At 41.5% G+C, this 19,774-nt stretch overlaps 1 non-coding gene across 1 annotated transcript; it reads left to right on the forward strand.

Moving 5' to 3' along the window:
* The first annotated feature begins 17,247 nt into the window (after positions 1-17,247).
* Positions 17,248-17,319, forward strand: Trnag-ucc. Its single transcript has one exon. It is a non-coding gene; the product is annotated as a tRNA-Gly (tRNA).
* The last annotated feature ends 2,455 nt before the right edge of the window (positions 17,320-19,774 follow it).

A 19,774-nucleotide genomic window follows, 5' to 3' on the forward strand; every position in this document is an offset into this window, starting at 1 on the left:
AATGATTAGCTTTACAGAGCATTCACACAAGGTTGGCGTCGGTGGTGACACCTACAACGTGCTGACATAAGGAAAGTTTCCAACCGATTTCTCATACACAAACAGCAGTTGACCGACGTTCGCTGGTGAAACGTTGTTGTGAAGCCTCGTCTAAGGAGGAAAAATACGTGCCATCGCGTTTCCGACTTTGATAAAGGTCGGATTGTAGCTTATCGCGATTGCGGTTTATCATATCGCGACATTACTGCTCACATTGGTCAACATCCAATGACTGTTAATCAGAATATGGAATCGGTGGGTTCAAGAGGGTAATACGGAACGCCGTGCTGGATCCCAACGCCATGGTATCACTAGCAGTCGAGATGACAGGCATCTTATCCGCATGGCTGTAACGGATCGTGCAGCCACGTCTCGATCCCTGAGTCAACAGATGGGGACGTTTGCAAGACAACAACCATTTCCACGAACAGTTCGACGACGTTTGCAGCAGCATGGACTATCGGCTCGAAGACCATGGCTGCCGTTACTCTTGACGCTGCATCACAGGAGCGCCTGCGATGGTGTACTCATCGACGGACCTGGGTGCACGAAAGGCAAAACGTCATTTTTTCGGATGAATCCAGGTTCTGTTTACAGCATCATGATGGTCGTATCCGTGTTTGACGACATCGCGGTGAATGCAGATTGGAAGCGCGTATTCGTCATCGCCATTCACTGGACTCGCATTCGGGAGGACGACGGTTCAATCCCGCGTCCGGCCATCCTGATTTAGGTTTTCCGTGATTTCCCTAAATCACTCCAGGCAAATGCCGGGATGGTTCCTCTGAAAGGGCACGGCCGTCTTCCTTCCCAATCCTTACCTAATCCGATGAGACCGATGACCACGCTGTCTGGTCTCCTTCCCCAAACCAACCAACCATCATCGCCATACTGGCGTATCACCCGGCGTGATGGTACGGAGTGCCATTGGTTACACGTCTCGGTCACCTCTTGTTCGCGGTGACGGCACTTTGAACAGTGGACGTTACATTTCAGATGTGTTACAACCCGTGGCTCTACCTTTCATTCGATCCCTGCGAAACCCTACATTTCAGCAGGATAATGCACGACCGCATGTTGCAGGTCCTCTACGGGCTTTTCTGGATACAGAAAGTATTCGACTGCTGCCCTGGCCAGCACATTCCCCAAATCTCTCAAGAATTGAAAACGTCTGGTCAATGGTGGCCTAGCAACTGGCTCGTCACAATACGCCAGTCACTACTCTTGATGAAATGTGGTATCGTGTTGAAGCTGCATGGGCAGCTGTACCTGTTCACGCCATCCAAGCTCTGTTTGACTCAATGCCCAGGCGTATGAAGGCCGTTATTACGGCCAGAGGTGGTTGTTCTGGGTACTGATTTCTCAATGAGCTATGCACCAAAATTGCGTGAAAATATAACCACATATCAGTTCTAGTATAATATATTTGTCCAATGAATACCCGTTTATTATCTGTATTTCTTGTTGGTGTAGCAATTTTAATGGCCAGTAGTGTTATAGTACCAGAATTAGCCACCCTCCTCCCCCCTCCACCTCATCAACAACTCATGGTAACTGGCTTGCGTAGAAAAGATGTAGATATTCATAACGAGTAAATCGTACTGGAAATTTGTGGTAAGTTCGATGGGACCAAACTGCTGAGGTCATCGGTCCCTAAGCTTACACACTACTTAATCTAACATAAACTAACGTAAGCTAAGGAGAACACACACACCCATGTGCAATAGAGGACTAGAATCTCCTAGGCGGGGAGCCGTGCGAACCGTGGCAAGGCGCCTTAGAACGCCCGGCTAAAATCGTACTTCCTGAATGATCGTACTTTTTAGGAAAAAAGCATTGAGAATTTTAATGTAAGTGCATCTACGAGCTAGCGACATACGAGTGAACGTCAGGCATTGTCGTGAGGTAGATATTTGTTGTTATGACTCGGGGACACACCAAAAGTCATACAATTCTGAAGGAACGCCTTGTATGAAAACACGAACGAACTGGTGCTGTGGTAAGTAGGGCTGTTAATATTATTAAAAATATAGGGACTCCGATAAATCGATATTTAAAAAAATTTCATCATCGGTCATCAAAATACCGAAAAAGTGTCGATTGATAGACGAAATAAATATCGATATACCGGCGTATAAAAGTATCGGCTAGACATTGCAAAATATACTGTCGGTTTTAGAACTGTCTATTTAAGTATTGATTTATTATTAGATATTCTGTACCTCAACAAGCTAGCAGCCTGCCTATCTCCCTAAAGGAAAGAATTGAAAGGAAAACAATGTACGTTCACGCTTGGCGATAACCACTTTGTTAGCCATGGGTACAGCATGTAAGTGGCACAATAAAAAGTCTCCGATGGGGCCGTCGTTAGGTTTCGTGACATATCGGATTTGTCCGGAACACTTCATGTCGATGTCTCTGTTTTTTCATTTCTGCAAACACCAGCAACCTAACAGTTGTAGCGTCAAAGCTGCGTGGTGAAGTTAAACGTTGCAGTTTCTGTTGGTAGCGCCGAGCGTCGATTACGTCAGCATTTTCCCTCACACGTCTCTGTCCATCGCAAAGACCAATCTTGTCATTTAGATTTTTGTTCATCATTTTCAGCAACTGTTTTCGAAGAATTCCGATGTGCAGAAACAGCGCACTACTTGGGTTAAAAATTGTTTCTTAACACAACAGATGTGCTATTTCTTCAAATCGGAAATCTTATTATTCCATTCAAACCGCCACTCCTCCCAACCCCCCCCCCCTCTCCTCCCCCACCTCAAGTGCATTCGGACCTCCTCTTTGTGGCGCCTATACTTGCTTCACACAGTCAAAGAGAAAGACGCGATGAGAGCTCAAAAAAGTTGACTCCTTCACACAGTGAAGTTAATACTATGTTCTACCACAATTTCGAAAGAATAATTTCAAATTTTTATCGAAAATTGCGAAAAAGTGTAATGTAAAATAAAAACATCTGCTCTGCTATTGCTATATCGATATCGATACACGATACCACCGAAATATATGTCGATGTATTGATAAATCGATATTTTATCAGCAGCCCAAGTGTTAAGATGTTATCCACGGATATTCAACTTATACACAGAAGGCAGCACGAATGGTCACAGATTTGCTTGACTCATAGGCGAACATCACGGAGATGATGAAAAAACGAAACTGGCAGACACTTGAAGACAGATGTAAAGTATTCGTGAAAGCTCCATTAAATTTCGGGTGTGCAGCAGTTTCTGTTGGTGTTAACGAAGTGTATGTTGTTGAGTGTAAAATGGTTATTTCGTGCTCTGCATACAACTGTATGAACCGGTGGAACAAGGAAAGTAATTTAACTTTCCACAGGTAATAATTGAATGTCAAGAAATGACAACAATCTAGTAAATATCTTGATCGTTGCCTTGCATGATACAATACATTCTTCTGTTTTGGACAGGTTTCCTCTGCAAAAATGCGATTTGCTGAAACAGTGGGTCATTGCCACTAAACGCAAAGGTTTCACGCCTACAAGGGCTAGTTTCTTGTGTGCAGATCACTTCTTGGAAGAAGATTATTTAGTAAGGCCTGGTACTTCGAGAAGGCATCTCAAGCCTGATGCAGTGCCATCACAGTTTGCGTTTCCGAAGCATTTAATGCCCAAGGAAAAGCAACCAAGGCGACATATAAGAATAACAACTGAACAGCCTACTGCAGAAACTCATGATTATACTGAACATGTTAGTCACTTCACATAAACATTGTTTTAGCTTTCAAACAAACATGTTTTCTCATAAGTACTTGCCAAACTTTGTTTCATGCCGGTACTACTTGTATTCTATTCTTGTTTCAGTTTTCTCAGAGTTGTGAAACATCTATGGAATGTGGATCTCAAACACAAATAGAAATGATTGACAAGGCCACTGACACATGCAGTTTTTTACCAGATGTTGTGGAGGCACTGAGAAGAAAAATCAAGAGCCTGCAGGAAAAAATTAGGAGAAGAGAGAAGAAAAACTATTCAATCAAAGACATCATAAGTGCTCTGAAAGAGAAGGGTCATCTAACAGAGAAGCTACATGAATTCCTGAATCAACAAACAGGGACTCAGGTGGAATTAGTGTGCAATTTGTTGAATAACAGTGTGTTATCCAAGGGAAACAGGTACAAAACAGACATTGAAATCTTTGCGAAGACAGTATATTTTTACTCTCCTAAGGCGTATGAATATTTACAGACATTAATGCCTCTGCCTGACAAATCACTGATTTCTCGTTGGGCAGGGACTGTGACTTGTGATCCTGGCTTTTTAAGTGATGTGTTCAGGTACTTTGAATTTAACCATCAAGTGAGGACTGAATTTAGGGATTCTAGCCTCATAATAGACAGTACGGCAATTAGAAAACAGGTAGTGTGGGACCAGGAAACTAAGAGGTATACAGGTTTTGTAGATTTTGGAAGAGAAATTGAACAATCAAAAGAAGTGAAAGAAGCTTCAGAGGCACTAGTTTTTATGCTTGTGTCCATAAAAGGTAAATTTAAGTGTCCTGTAGCGTATTTTTTAGTGAATGGCTTTGATGGTAGTGTGCAGGCAAATTTAATAAACTCTGCTCAGGAGAGGCTAAGCAAATCAGGCATCAGAATTTGGGCAGTCACTTGTGATGGCACAAGGACAAATATAAGCACTCTTCGTTCATTGGGATGCAGTATTAATTTTCATCAAAAAATTTTTTCTTCTCAGTTCCTTCACCCAGTTTCAAACAACAATGTTTACTGCGTTTTGGATATGGGTAATTTAGTGAAACTTGCTCGAAATGCATTAGCAGAAGTAGGTGTTATAGAGTCTACAAATGGCCATATTAAGTGGCAGTACTTAAAAGAACTAAATGAGTTGCAAATTGAGGAAGGCATGACATTTGCTAACAAGACGTCAGGACAACATATTAATTATGTTAATAAAAAGATGAATGTCAGCTTAGCAGTTCAAACACTCAGTTCTAGTGTTGCAGATACTACAGATTTTTTGAGAAGAGCTGGTAATCCCAGATTCAATGGTAGTGAGGCAACAGTGAAGTTTTTGAGATTTATAGACAGAATTTTTGATGTCTTTAACTCCAGAAATCCTCTAGCTTCAGGATATAAAATCAGCCTGAAACTGAGTAATCAGGCATATTGGCTTGATATTTTTAATCAGACAGAATCTTATATAAGAAGTTTAAAAGTAAATGGTGTTTCTCTCCTGCAGCACCCAAGAAATACTTCTGCCTTTGGCATAATTTTGAACATGCATTCGATTAAAGCCATTGCACTGGAAATAATGACTAGGGAAAATTCTTCTCTGCAATATTTATTGACATATAAGTTTTCCCAAGATCATATTGAACTCTTCTTCTCATGTGTGAGATCTAGATGGCGTTGGAATAACAACCCAAATTCATATCAGTTGAAGTGTGCTACGCGCAAGTTACTTTTAGGCACTAATGTTAACACTGTTGGGGGAAACTGTGCAAATTTTAACATGTGTTCAATGGTACCTGTAGGACTGTATGATTTCCTATCACAAAAGTATCCTCTTGTAGATGAAGTAGAAAAATGGTGCTCACTTATTGAAGAGGGTACTCTGTTTTCCACATACAAGCAGAACGTTTTGTACTACATTGCAGGGTATGTTGCCCTCACAATTTCAAAACAAGTTACATGTAAGGACTGCCTCTACATTCTTAGGCCAAATGTTGTTTGTGATGACGCAACATATGCACTTCTTAGTACTGCAGAAAAGAGCTCATTCACAAAATTTGTAAGCCGAGTCAAGCTTATTGAAACAAGTAATGCTGTATACTCTGTGGTGAAGCACTCAGAAAAATTGTTACAAATGTTTGTTGTCAGTGGTGACATGAGGCGAAAGCACTTAATTAGTAAGATTGTCATGTGTGTCCTTAAAAAATTTGTGAACTATTCATTCCCTAAACTTAACCATGAATTCCATAATGAATGCGGAATTGAAGATTTGCATGAGACACAGCTTTTACGTAAGATTGCATCCAGGTACATTCAGGTGCGGCTGAAAACATATGGGAAAAGGTTTTCGGTTGAGAAAATGGGTCACGATACAACTAGTGTAAGACAAAAACTCGATAAGATTATTTTATTCAGTAATGTGTAGTGTTGTGCCTGTAACATTGCAGCATTGGTTAAAAATGTGTGGAAATGACAAAAATAAATTTCGTGTTTCAATGTGTTTTTGTGTTCCCATTTCAATACCCTTGCTCATGCTTAATGTTTACAGTATTCATTGTTTTACAAATGATAAAAAAGTACATAGACAAATGAAGGTGTTCCTTGGGACATTACAATCAGGGTAACTTTTAACTAATCATGGTATCTTTGTAGCAATTGCTATTCTTGTTTCAAATGGCTGGTGTTCCACCTGTTTGTATTATTTTGTACCACATGTAACGTTTTTATTACCTCTGTGATTCATTCAAATGTCTTTCCATCTCCCTAAAAGCTCTTAGGCTTGTGATTTTTCTTTAATTGCTTTGACTGTGAAGTAAGCTTCTGACAGTGATTTAAGTTGAACACTGCCAGGTTGATACAAATATCTTGATATTTCAAAGTAAATCTGGAAACTGAATCAACACTGTTTTTACTTCTTATTAACACCTGATTTCCTTTTTTTGGGATGAAAAGTTACTCAGAACATTAGCTATGGGAAAAATACTATGTTTTTAAGACTAAAGTTACCCAGAATGAGTGAGTAATTTTGTACCAGTATTAAAATTGAAATTTTGCTCCAAGAGAGCATCTCTAGTACATATTTCCTAATTGCCAAGCATATCTTAGCAATAAGTGTGAAATTTTGGTCTCTGTAGTGATGTAGATTGTGTGTGCAGTACTTTCAAAAAGACGGAAAAAAGTGGTGCAAATTACCCAGATAGACTGAACTGTTTATATTTGTTAGTTCTCAGTTAAATATGCACTTTAAACTAACTGATTTCATCACAATTTCCACGTTGGTACATGTGAATTAGTTCAGAAAAAGAAGAGAACAATTTTCGTGTCAGTGTCACACGTAATTTTGGTTATTTCATACGGTGCCTGACAATAATAAGCATACTGTTGTGGATATCCAAATTCACGTTTAAATAAACCCCATTACGTTTTTGCCGACGCCAAAGATGATGACGCCACTGATAAGTGCATTACATTTGTGAATAAAACTGTTCCTTACGCCTGGGAAACATATTGTTTCGCTTTTAGGTACTTTATATTTACGAAATTACAGTAAAATTTAGTGTTCATGAGCGTAAAACAAAATTGGTAGTTCGTTGCTTTAATGTTGATTTAGTTAGTTTTATTATCGTCAAGAATGTAGATACTTCCGAACGAAAACGAGTGCCGCCTTTCTAACTGAAATATCACATAAAGTTTCTTGCCTAACTGCAATATGGCGGCGCTAACGGACGACGGCACGCTATGACAGCCGAAGTTCGCCATCCAGTTAGTATAGAGATCACTGGGTCAGCATTACATAGTACAAATACACTGAAGCGCCAAAGAAACTGGTATAGACATGCGTATTCAAGCACAGAGACATGTAAACAGACAGAATACGGCGCTGCGGACGGCAAGGCCTGTATAATAATAAGTGTCTGACGTAGTTGATAGATCGGTTACTACTGCTACAATGGCAGGTTATCAAGATTTAAGTGCTTGAACGTGGTGTAACAGTCGGCGCACCAGCGATGGGGGACACCATCTCCGAGGCAGCGATGAAGTGGGATTTTCCCGTACGTCCAAGTCACCAGTGTACCCTGAATATCAGGAACCAGGTGAAACATCAAATCTCCGACATCGCAGGGGCCAGTACAAAATCCTTCATGAACAGGACCAACGACGACAGAAGAGAATCGTTAAACTGAAAGAAGTACAACGTTTCCGCAAATTTCTGCAGATTTCAATGCTGGACCATCAACAAGAGTCAGCGTGCGAACCATTCAACAAAACATCATCGATATGGGCTTTCGGAGCTGAAGGCCGACTCGTGTACTCTTGATGACTGCACGTCACAAAGCTTTGCGCCTCGCCAAGCACGTCAAACCGTCTTTTGACTCTGCTTACATCGGTCGGATGGACGTGTGAGGGTATGGAGACAACCTCACGAAACCATGGACCCTGCATATCAGCAGGGGACTAAATGGTGTGGGGCGTGTGCAGTTGGAGTGGTATGGGACTCCTGATACTTGTAGATATGACTCTGACAGGTGACACTTACGTAAACATCCTGTCTGACCACCTGCATACATTCATGCCCATTGTGCGTTCTGAAGGACTTGGGAAATTTCAGCAGGACAATGCGACACCGCACACCTCCAGAATTGCTACAGAGTGGCTCCAAGAACACTCTTCTGAGTTTACACACTTCCACTGGCCATTATTGAGCATATATGGGCTGCCTTGAAACGTGCTGTTCAAATGAGATGCCCCCCTTACTTACGGATTTAAGTACAGCCCTGTAACATTCATGATGTCAATTCCCTCCAGCACTACTTCAAGCAGACATTAGTCGAGTCCATGCCACGTCGTGTTGCGGCACTTCTGCGGGGACCCTAGACGATATTAGGCGGGTGGACCAGTTCTTCGTTTGGCTCTTCAGTATAGATGGAACTTTAGACACGTGGTTAGTCGTACGGCAGCGGTAGCGGAAACCGCGCGGCCTTTTGTGCACGAGCGGCTGCCCGCTGCTGGCAGTGACTATTTCGTACCTATTACTTTTCACATGGGGCCTTTCATTAGCGTATCAGCCGTTCTCACAGCACCATGAGTTTTGATACTGAGCGTTTCATTTGTCAGGTAGAAATGCGTACTGCTCAAGATGCAGGGAATATAGCAACAGGACTGTGGGAAGCAGAACATGGGAAGAATGGTGTGAACTGTTTATTCCAGGATTTGCAAATCAAAGAACACATTTCAAAAATCAAAAAGGTTTGTATTTAGAATTATCTGTACAATATGCTGCATTACTATGTAGATATGTTAGAAATCCCCAGATCAAATTTTGTTCATTTGCCAACACAACGCTCCGGCTTCACTTGCGAAGTATTCAGCAAATTTGTCACTCATAACAGCGGCTGATTTGTTACTTGTTCTCGGTATGACGGATTCCTCGACTCCACGTAGTCCAACGATGTTCAATGTGTCTTCTTATGTATACCTATCTCTGCGACGAACGAAATTATGTAATATGCAGTTTGCTTTTATTACATCCGAGGCCAAATCAATTGAAACATTGAGTGGACGATGGAATACCCTCCATTTGTTGCTGAGTATTCCATATGCAGTCTCTATCGAACGTCTCGCTCGTGATAAACGATCATTATATGTCTTTCTGACGTTTGGCAGACTATTTCAACCACAGGGTCTGTCAAACCAAATGCTTCATCATCAAAGAATGTAAATGGCAGTGTGTCTCCTCCAGCACATATTGGTTTCGGTCTAGGAACGTCCAGTTCGTTGTCTGTTATCTCACTAAAGAACGTACTGGTTTTTAAAGATCTGTGAATCTGATCTTTTACTATCGGATCCGACATCTATGGAAAAGAAATTATAATTTGCATCACAAACTGCTAATAACACAACTGAGAAAATATGTCTGTAGTTAAAGTAAAGTGATCCACTATGTTGGGACTTAATCAAAAATGGTTCAAATGGCTCTGAGCACTATGGGACTTAACATCTGAGGTCATAAGTCCCCTAGAACTTAGAACTAATTAAACCTAACTAACCTAAGGACATCACACGCATCCATGCCCGAGGCAGGATTCGAACCTGCGACCGTAGGGGTCGCGCGGTTCCAGACTGTAGCGCCTAGAACCGCTCGGCCACCCGACCGGCCGGGGCTTAATCAGACGCATGTGCCTGCCATATAGGCTACTGCCCCTATACAGTACGCAAAATGTGCATTTGTCTTGAAACTTTCTACAGTATTCAACCAGTAAGCATCGGAAACTTAGACTCTTTCAGAACATTCCAAATATTTTGACAAGTGTCCTTTGCTATACTTGAGATAAAAGAAACTCCACTTTTATATGTGTAATGTACATCTGTGAATGTGCTTCCTGATGCTAGATATCTGAAATCACAAAACAAATCTTTTTATTTCAGCAACACAGTTGCAGAAGAGATGGAAAAAAAATGGCTCTGAGCACTATGGGACTTAACATCTGAGGTCATCAGTCCCCTAGACTTAGAACTACTTAAACCTAACTAACCTAAAGACATCACACACATCCATGCCCGAGGCAGGATTCGAAGCTGCATCCGAAGCAGCAGCGCGGTTCCGGACTGAAGCGCCTAGAACCACTCGGCCACAACGGCCAGCGGTGGAAAAAAAGTAAGAGATTTGTACACCCGAGAGCTGCGAAAACAGAGAAAAGCGAAGAGTGGTTGTACAGCAGATGGCAGAAAGCAGTACTATTTCTTCAAACAACTTTGGTTTTTAGCCCCCGTATGTGAAAGTAAACCTCCTGTTGACTAAGAAACAAACAATACGACAAATGAAGGGTCAAGCGCTTATCAAGAACCGTCTCATACTGTCTCAGGTTCTAACGTTACCAAAAAGAGACTTTCTGAACAGCAGAAATTGTCTAGGATACTTGCAGATAGTGTTCAAAAGAAAACAAAATTCATGGAGGAAGATCCTGACAGATTGTTTCTCTTGTCTTTGCTACCTCATTCCAAGGCTACACCTGAAGAAAAGCGATTTAATGCTAAATTCCAACTTACAAGTGTGGTGCAAAACTACATTACAGACGATACTGCTCATGGAAACGCGGCTATATCACAGGGAAATGTAAGTGGAACGCACTTTGTGGAACATGGCTCTTCTGCTTCCGTGGCCACTTGCGAGGGACAGCTGGCTCAGTCAGCACAAAGGGCGTCAATGGAATCGCCATCTCAGTTTGCTGGTACGTCAGTGTACGAAGACTTGTTTTAGGATGTCTATACAGATTGTAATTTTCTTATGTAAAACAAATTTATAAATTAAAATTATTTTACATAAACTATTTGTTACTTTAATGTGATGTCCAGTCTTTCCTGTGCAGGAATACTGTTTCTGAAGCATGTAGTCGTTGTGGCGGCGGTGCATAACCGATGTGAGAAAAAGTTCTACTTACTGTAACTGGTTCTAAAAATGAACTAAACGTTAACAATTTTCTGGGATAAGAATTAACAATAAGTTAATTTTGCTTCCTTTACATCGGAAATCATACGTTTTGTTTATGGCTATGTAGACTACTGTAAGAGAACATATGCAGGAGGCAATACTTAATTGAACTTTTAAGATACAGTGTAGGGCACCACGCATGCACCAAAATACGAGTATTTCGGACATACGGACTGAAACATTGAAGAAGCTACCACAACGTTAACACTATCGATAGTCATAATATGGATGTGCGTAAAATTGTATCTCATTGCTTAACTGTAATACGATGTAGAATAAATCCCGTAATACAAATTGCCAGCAAGTTGTAATAGTATCTACTGATTTTTGTTTTCTTTTGCCACCCACAATATTTAAAAGAATATCCAATTTCATACAAATTTTACGATGAACTGCTCTATGTCATTCGCTTCTTTTTATTACAATTTATGCTTATTTAAACATTTATGTCTTGCGAATTTTTTGTTGTAACATCTCAGTACTTGCTAGCTGCGCCCCACGGTTAGACAGTAATTTATAAAAAATTTTAATGTAGAAACTCACTATGCACGCGTATGTGCCATCAAAAAAGTTCTCCCCTGCAGGTACGGAGGCGCGAGTGACTTGCGCCGAGCAAACCGCTCGACACCTATTTTTGAGACGATGGGAGAAGCTGACAGAATACATGTTACTCACAACTCACTCGTTCACTTCAAGGAAAAAAAAAAAGAAAAGAAATTAAACTACCGAGCAGCGAATGACAAAATGTGCCACGAAAGAGAGTAAATGATTTCACGACTGTGTACGACATGCCCAGCATCGAAAATATCATGGAGAGCCAGCGGAATAAAAGGTTAGCCTATGTGTTAATTCAAGGCACAGGCTATCTCCATTCCAAAGTTCATCCAGATCCGTATAGCGGCTTCTGCGTGAAATTTTGTAATTTGTATTTGCAACGTCGTCATCTGGCCTCACTTGTGTGCCTCCAGCGGACACGCTCTCACGTCATAATCAAATGCAGCCTCACTGATAGCCCACCACGTTCAGCATGTTCAAGCACGACGTCTCTCTGTAGTACAACATTTAAATGACGCCGTCGTTGCGAGTGTTCAAACGTTTATGAAGCTAGAAGATACGCCCGAAGCTCAGAGGCTAAAATGCAACGGGGTTGTTTAGAAGTACGGTTTGAAAACTTTGAGGACTATATAAGCATTGTATTCATTGCGTTGAATCGTATTATGTAGGACAATTAAATAATAAAAGCATTTTTTTAAAATACGAAGCAGTTCAAAAGTCAAAGATAAATGGATATTTGTAAGAGTAATTAGTGTTTTACACCTCGGGTCATTTTCTTCTAATCAATAAATTTCTTGTACTACAAAAAATGGTTCAAATGGCTCTGAGCACCATGCGACTTAACTTCTGAGGTTATCAGCCGCCTAGAACTTAGAACTAATTAAACCTAACTAACCTAAGGACCTCACACACATCCATGGCCGAGGCAGGATTCGAACCTGCGACCGTAGCGGTCGCGCGGTTCCCGACTGTAGTGCCTAGAACCGCTCCCCCATCAACATTCATGTAAGTGAACTTATAGAAAGAAATGGACAAAATTTCAAAAGACTATAACACACGTTTAGTCTCGAGTAGGAGAATGGTTCAAATGGCTCTGAGCACTACGGGACTTAACTTCTGAGGTCATCAGTCCCCTAGAACTTAGAACTACTTAAACCTAACTAACCTAAGGACGTCACACACATCCATGCCCGAGGCAGGATTCGAACCTGCGACCGTAGCAGTCCCGCGGTTCCGGACTGCAGCGCCTAGAACCGCACGGCCACCAAGGCCGGCTCGAGTAGGAGACATTGGCGATGATATAACACCATAAAGTCTTGATAAACACCAACATTAAGCATTACAGAGTAAGTTTAGGTAGAAAGGAAGAAGGAAGAAAGGCCATCTTCAGTTATTTGCCAAACATCTAAGTAATAATTGCAAAAAATAGTTCAAATGGCTCTGAGCACTATGGGACTTAACTTCTGAGGTTATCAGTCGCCTAGAACTTAGAACTAATTAAACCTAACTAACCTAAGGACATCACACACATCCATGCCCGAGGCAGGATTCGAACCTGCGACCGTAGCGGTCGCTCGGTTCCAGACTGTAGCGCCCAGAACCGCACGGCCACTCCGGCCGGCTCTTGTACTACACATTTAAAAAGTAGCCTGTGTGTTAATTCAAGGTATAAACTAATTCCATTCCGAATTTCTTCCAAATCCGTCTAGCCAGGTCAACGTGAAGGACTAACAAACATACTCACACGCAAACTTTCGAATACGGGATTGTGATTCTGTGGCAGACACAATCTTTAGCACTCTTTTGTCTTTGTCTCTACACATTCGAGTAGCACAAATGCGAAGGTGTGTGTCTGGTGCTCTGCATTGTATCTCTGAATAATTTCAAACGCAGTGTACAGTGCCACAAAATAATATATGATTTTGGATGTAAGAAAAACAGTTTAACTTAGGTTTTATCTTTGGAAGTTGGTTACATCGTTTTTGTTCACTGTTAGGTCAAAATACAATACCAGTACCTTTCAATTTCATGTGTTTTTGTTGTAGGGCATCACCATCCGAAACAACTTTCCCCACATCGAAAAATTGCCCACAAACTGCATGTTACATGCACATTATAAGCCCAACGTAGTTTGAAACCCGAACACCTATGTATGTGATGGTGAGCCTTTCGGATCATAAACGCAGACGCGCCATAAGTTTTTAATGAATTCTGTTAGTATCATTGACTAGTTGCAGTTATTACTTTTTGTAATAATTAAGCTGTATAAAAACGTATCTTCCTCGTAAAGTAGTGTCGTTCTAGCCAAGCTACTGCGTTTACGGTAGAAACGTAAAACGCCTCCACACAGTGGTAAATGAACATAAACTTGTTATGTGAAGTAGCGGGTCTAGTTTAGCAGGGGATACAACCGACACCCCCGGGATAACAAGGCCGTCCAGCAGTGTTAGTGACGTCACACTAAGCGGCCCATAGCCGACGCAGCAGTCCACGGACACCTCCGTACAGACGCGCCTGATGCTAACGATCTTCTGTCCGTCATACAGAAAGGCGCGGACTATAATTCGAACCAAAAAACCGAATCATACATATTCTTGTAAACAGCATAAAGGTTCATAACGAAATACCGATTACATATACGGGCAGGAATAGGTTCTAGAACTCCTCTGAAAAGTGTTTATCTTCAGTACCAGAATGAACATCAAATTGTCAGGTTTTCTAAATAGAAAAGCACTTTGTTGCTAACAGACAGCAATAATGAGACTTGCAGTTGGTGATTTCTACGTGGAAAAGGATATAAGCTGTAGAGAGATTGAAAATGGTAAGTAAAGAGAGCCTCAGCCTTTTGCTCACATTCTTACATGTAATGCACTTGGTTGTTTTTCATTTCCTTACATTTCATAACATTTTTAATATTGTTTCAAGAAGTGTATCTTCAATAGCAGAGTGAACTTCAAATTGTGAGGCTTTTCCTAAAGGAAAGATCAGTCCCTTAGTATCACAGTGCAAGACAGAATCTTGTGTTCAGTGATGTCTATGTTAAAAGGAGAATATTTGATATCTATCTTTTGTTTCCATTCCTTATTACTGGGGATACACTTGTAAAAATTCTTAAAAAGAGCTGTCACCATGAACATATGAGTAAATTCACAATAGTCATGTGTTTTATGAGATAAAGCGAACTCTTGTTACCTTATTGTAAACGAAAGTAGTGAGGGTTTTGCTATGTATGACAGTGTTTAAGATAATTTACTTTCAGTGTAACAGCTTGAAAATGTTAAGTCCTGCTGTCAGTTGGCATTTGTCACCACCTGTATGCGAGTTTTAAAGCTGAATAGTGTTCTGAAAATTATAAAATAGTGGCAAAGTTCCTCAATCGATGAAACTTATTCCTGCCCGTATATGTAATCGGTATTTCGTTATGAACCTTTATGCTGTTTACAAGAATATATATAATTTGGTCTTTGGTTCGAATTATAGTCCGCGCCTTTCTGTATGACGGCCAGAAGATCGTTAGCATCAGGCGCGTCTGTACGGAGGTGTCCGTGTACTGCTGCGTCGGCTATGGGCCGCTTAGTGTGACGTCACTAACACTGCTGGACGGCCTTGTTATCCCGGGGGTGTCGATACAACCCGTCGGCTTTGAACAATGACGTCAGAATTCGCCAGAGAGCATGTATTACAAAGATGAAAGAGCTGAGAAGAATGTTCAGAAACAAAGGAATGCCAGAGAGAAAAACTGTACACATATATAAGGGCCAGTAGTATTTTCACGTTAACGATATCGCGTGTTTGTATCTTAGTATTTCTCCGCAAAATACAATGGAAAGAAATGAATGAAATATGTTACTAGCAAAGAATACATCACGTTACACGTATGTCAGTTGTATCTCGAAAGTCTTTCGAACTGTATTGCTTAAGTGCAGTACGGGATACAACTTCAGCGTAGTCGATTTCTTAGTTTCAACTAGCATTGCTGTCCTGTTGTTCACTTGAACTGTGTATCCCCTGCTTCACTAAACCGCAAATGAAACACCCGATACAGTTTACCATTTTCGCTTTTGCTGTTATGTTTTAGTTTAGTTTTTTATTGATTGCTTAATAAAGTAAGATCAGTTTATTCTATCTCGTGAGATTTTTTTTTAAAGCCAAAAAACACTTATTTTCGCTTTTGCTGTTACGTTTTAGTTTAGTTTTTTTTATTGATTGCTTAATAAAGTAGGATCAGTTTACTCTATCTCGTGAGATTTTTTTTTTAAAGCCAAAAAACACTTATCAGCTACTGAAGCATCTGTATCTTCTAATGGGTGCGGCAGTTCCGACTCCTGGGGAGGTGGGTGGGTGTTATGCATGGCTGTCTTAGGTTCAGCTGTGTCGCTACGAAAGGCGGAGACAAGAAGACGACACATGTACAATTTGCATCCCGTACTTCACTATGGGGTACTGTTTTCGTGTTGCCTTGGACGCTAATAGTATCCCATTCGTTACTTGAGCTATATAGCTATACGCAACATTTGTATCTTGCTCGCCAATTGACATATATAGTGTCAGTGTAAAGGCGAAGTGAAGGACGGGATACAAATTATAGTTGTGTTGTCAGTGTAAAGGCGAAGTGAAGGACGGGATACAAATTTTAATTGTGTCGGGGGTTTCGCCTGTAATATAGCAAGTAAACATTCGAAAATGTCGAACTGATACTAGTGCTGGGAAACGAAAGAAGATCGACAGCTGAGAAATTTCTATTACGTTCTTCACAACACGAAAACACACATATTGGTGGAATAAAACTGTGAAATATGTCAAAATTGTGAAATACAGTGAAAGAAGCAAATGGAAAAGTGAGCTTACCACACGGAAATATCGAGGAATAACCGAAGCCCGTCTAGATAGACAGTAACGAAATTTACATACCCACAAACAGGCAAATCCATTTCTATAAACGAAAATAAGATTAAAAATTGTTCTACAATAACAAACTAATACTCCAAATTACCTCAATATCATTATGAATGAATTTTAATGTACAATGATAGCGCTTATCCGGAACACAGAACTCATTTATTATCTATGCCTCGAAGTGAAGACATTACTATCTATGACTAAGGAATGACGTCATTGTTCAAAGCCGACGGGTTGTGCAATCAGTTAAAAAACGAAACTGAAACATAACAGCAAAAGCGAAAATTGTAAACTGCTCTCTGGCGACTAGTGACGTCATTGTCCAAAGCCGACGGGTTGTATCCCCTGCTACACTAGACCCTGCTACAGTCAGTAACTTGGCCTATTGTTGCTGAGAGCCTGTCGCGGTGCGCGCTTCTAGCCTACAAACACGAAGCTTTGCTGTGTGCCAAACAAACGGACAATTCCTAGCGTGACGTAGCACTTATGACGTCACCGTGGAAGGAGAGAGATCGCCGGGACTGCATCTTCTGCTGCTGGCGGCGATTGCGCGGGCGATGGTGGTGTAATGGTCAGCATAGTTGCCTTCCAAGCAGTTGATCCGGGTTCGATTCCCGGCCATCGCATGTATTTTTTTATTTTCGCTTTCTTATCGAGAAGTCATTGCGAATCATATGAGTACTCGTAAGCTCTGGTTTACGGTTTTTTTAGAAGTGTTTGATAAATGACTTTTTGAAATGTCATTATATTTTTGCAGTATCTGTAACATATTTAATTAATGGCGGCTTAGTACACAATTCTGCAAAACATAAGGAAGAGGTGTATTAACAAATCGCTGGAAATGGACCACAGTGTGTGTGCATGTGGCCAGATGTCTCCTAAAGTGCGCGTCATTTATGACGGCGGCCGAGCTTAGGTTCGTTCTGCGCATCTGACGTCACAAAACACAGTGAGCCAATGAACAGAGAACGACGTTGCCAGAGCTCGACGGCAGTGCAGAGCACGGACGAGTGTCTTCAGTTTTAGAAACGTTCAGTCATAAATAAAGTAATTGAACAAAAGCCATGTCTTGATAGCAGACTTTCTTTTATAAAAAGTTTGAAAAAAGCATTCTTTATACCAATTGCTTCATATTCTATTAATTAATTAAACCAAACAAGCAATAAGCCTCCTAATTCGGGCGATAGCAAGGAAAGGTGTTTCTATCATTCTCACTACCCGCTTTTTCGCAATAAAGAAAAGCGGTAATTGATTATTTCCGATTGTACTTCGACGAAATGTGAGTAATTCATAGTCATACCAACAGTGTTTATCGGTATTTTGGGTAACATTCTAAAGTCCTGCGTTAGTGTAATGTTTATAGTGAATGGCTGCTAAGCAGAAGGTTCTGAGTTCACTCCTTGTTTGATGCTTAATATTTTCTTTATTTAAAAACAATATCGAAGTGTCTTACTTCGTGAATTTTATTAGTTTGAATGTAATTTTTTGAAATTTCTAGTGGCAACTAAAATCGACCATACAGAAGGTATACGCTATGGACTTTTACCTCTGCAAACTCTTCAAAATTTAGTGCAATGGTTTACTACATCTAATGCTGCACAATAACTGCGTTGAACATCATTTATGGAGCGGGGGGGGGGGGGGGGGGGGGTGAAATGGCTCTGAGCACTACTGGACTTAACATCAATGGTCATCAGTCCCCTAGAACTTAGAACTACTTAAACCTAACTAACCTAAGGACATCACACAATACCCAGCCATCACGAGGCAGAGAAAATCCCTGACCCCGCCGGGAATCGAACCCGGGAACCCGGGCGTGGGAAGCGAGAACGCTACCGCACGACCAAGAGATGCGGGCAGGGGGGGGGGGGGGGGGGGAGGAAGGTATCAGTCAAGAAGATGTAAAAAATTCAAGTTTTTGGGCTAAATAGTTTTTGTGAAATCGAATGATAAAGTGTGTCAAAGCAGTGGAAACATCATGTGTCTGCACAGGCGAGCAGTGCAGTGATGACAGATCGCGCACAGCGCGGAATGCGGGGAGCACGTCTCTGTAGCAGCGAAACGGTTAATGCGGCCGTGGTGGCTTTACTTCATAAACTGCGCGCTGCCCCCTGAACGTAAGTTTGCGAACTATACTATGTCGCCGCTTCTCTTGGCGCGTACAACTGGCTACGCAGCAATCTCCCGCGTCTGGGCGGGCATGCGCGCAGAAAACTGTACGTCACATGGCGTGAGGTGAGTGTGACAATAGCGCCAAATGGGGCTGGGCCCACAACACGAATCAGTTGAAGAAAAGCCAATAGACAGTGTGTGCAAATCAGTCAGCAGTTACGGTGCACTGCAGTGGTGTTCTTAAATGGCCTCGAGACAAAATCTGAAAGACTTCACATGGGGAAGAATCATCGGTAAACTGGAGGAGGGCAACGATTGAGAAGTGTAGGCCAGGAGTTTGGTGTTGACCACAGCATTGTTTCACGTCCTTGGGAAGCGTTCTGAACCACAGACACTTCGGCACGAAAGAGCTTGTGCTCTGTCTCTAATGACCTCCATATCTATGTGGCGTTCCATTTACTTTTGACCGGCTGGTCGAATTGTGCAATTTTGTTAGGCATTCGAGTGTGACAGTGGCTCAACGTTCGATCTCGTCGTCAAGGTTCAGGCCTATCACGTCTGACCACCACAAGTGAGCATCGCCGTATTGTCCAGCAGGCGCATCGTGACCCTTTCACACCTACTCCTGGACTGTCTGCCATCCAAGAAGATATAACGAACTCCCTCCAATATTCTTTGTGATCCCGCACCACTGATCGGAGACTGGCAGCAGCTGGATTATCGCCTTTCCATGCGAAGGCTGCCGTCAACATCGAACACAAAGGCTGCGTTTGGAGTGGTGGTGTGATTTGGAAGCATGGATTGCTGATGGATGGCGTTGGATTGTGTTCAGCAATGTCTCAATAACATTCTGTGTCCTCATGTGTTACATATGATGCGACGGTATCGTGCCATTATCCAACAGGACAATTTTCTTTCAAATACAGCACGTCTATCAATAAACTGTCTACGTGATGTTGAGGTACTCCT

The sequence above is a fragment of the Schistocerca americana genome, chromosome 1, assembly GCF_021461395.2.
Source record: "Schistocerca americana isolate TAMUIC-IGC-003095 chromosome 1, iqSchAmer2.1, whole genome shotgun sequence".
Lineage (NCBI taxonomy): Eukaryota > Metazoa > Arthropoda > Insecta > Orthoptera > Acrididae > Schistocerca > Schistocerca americana.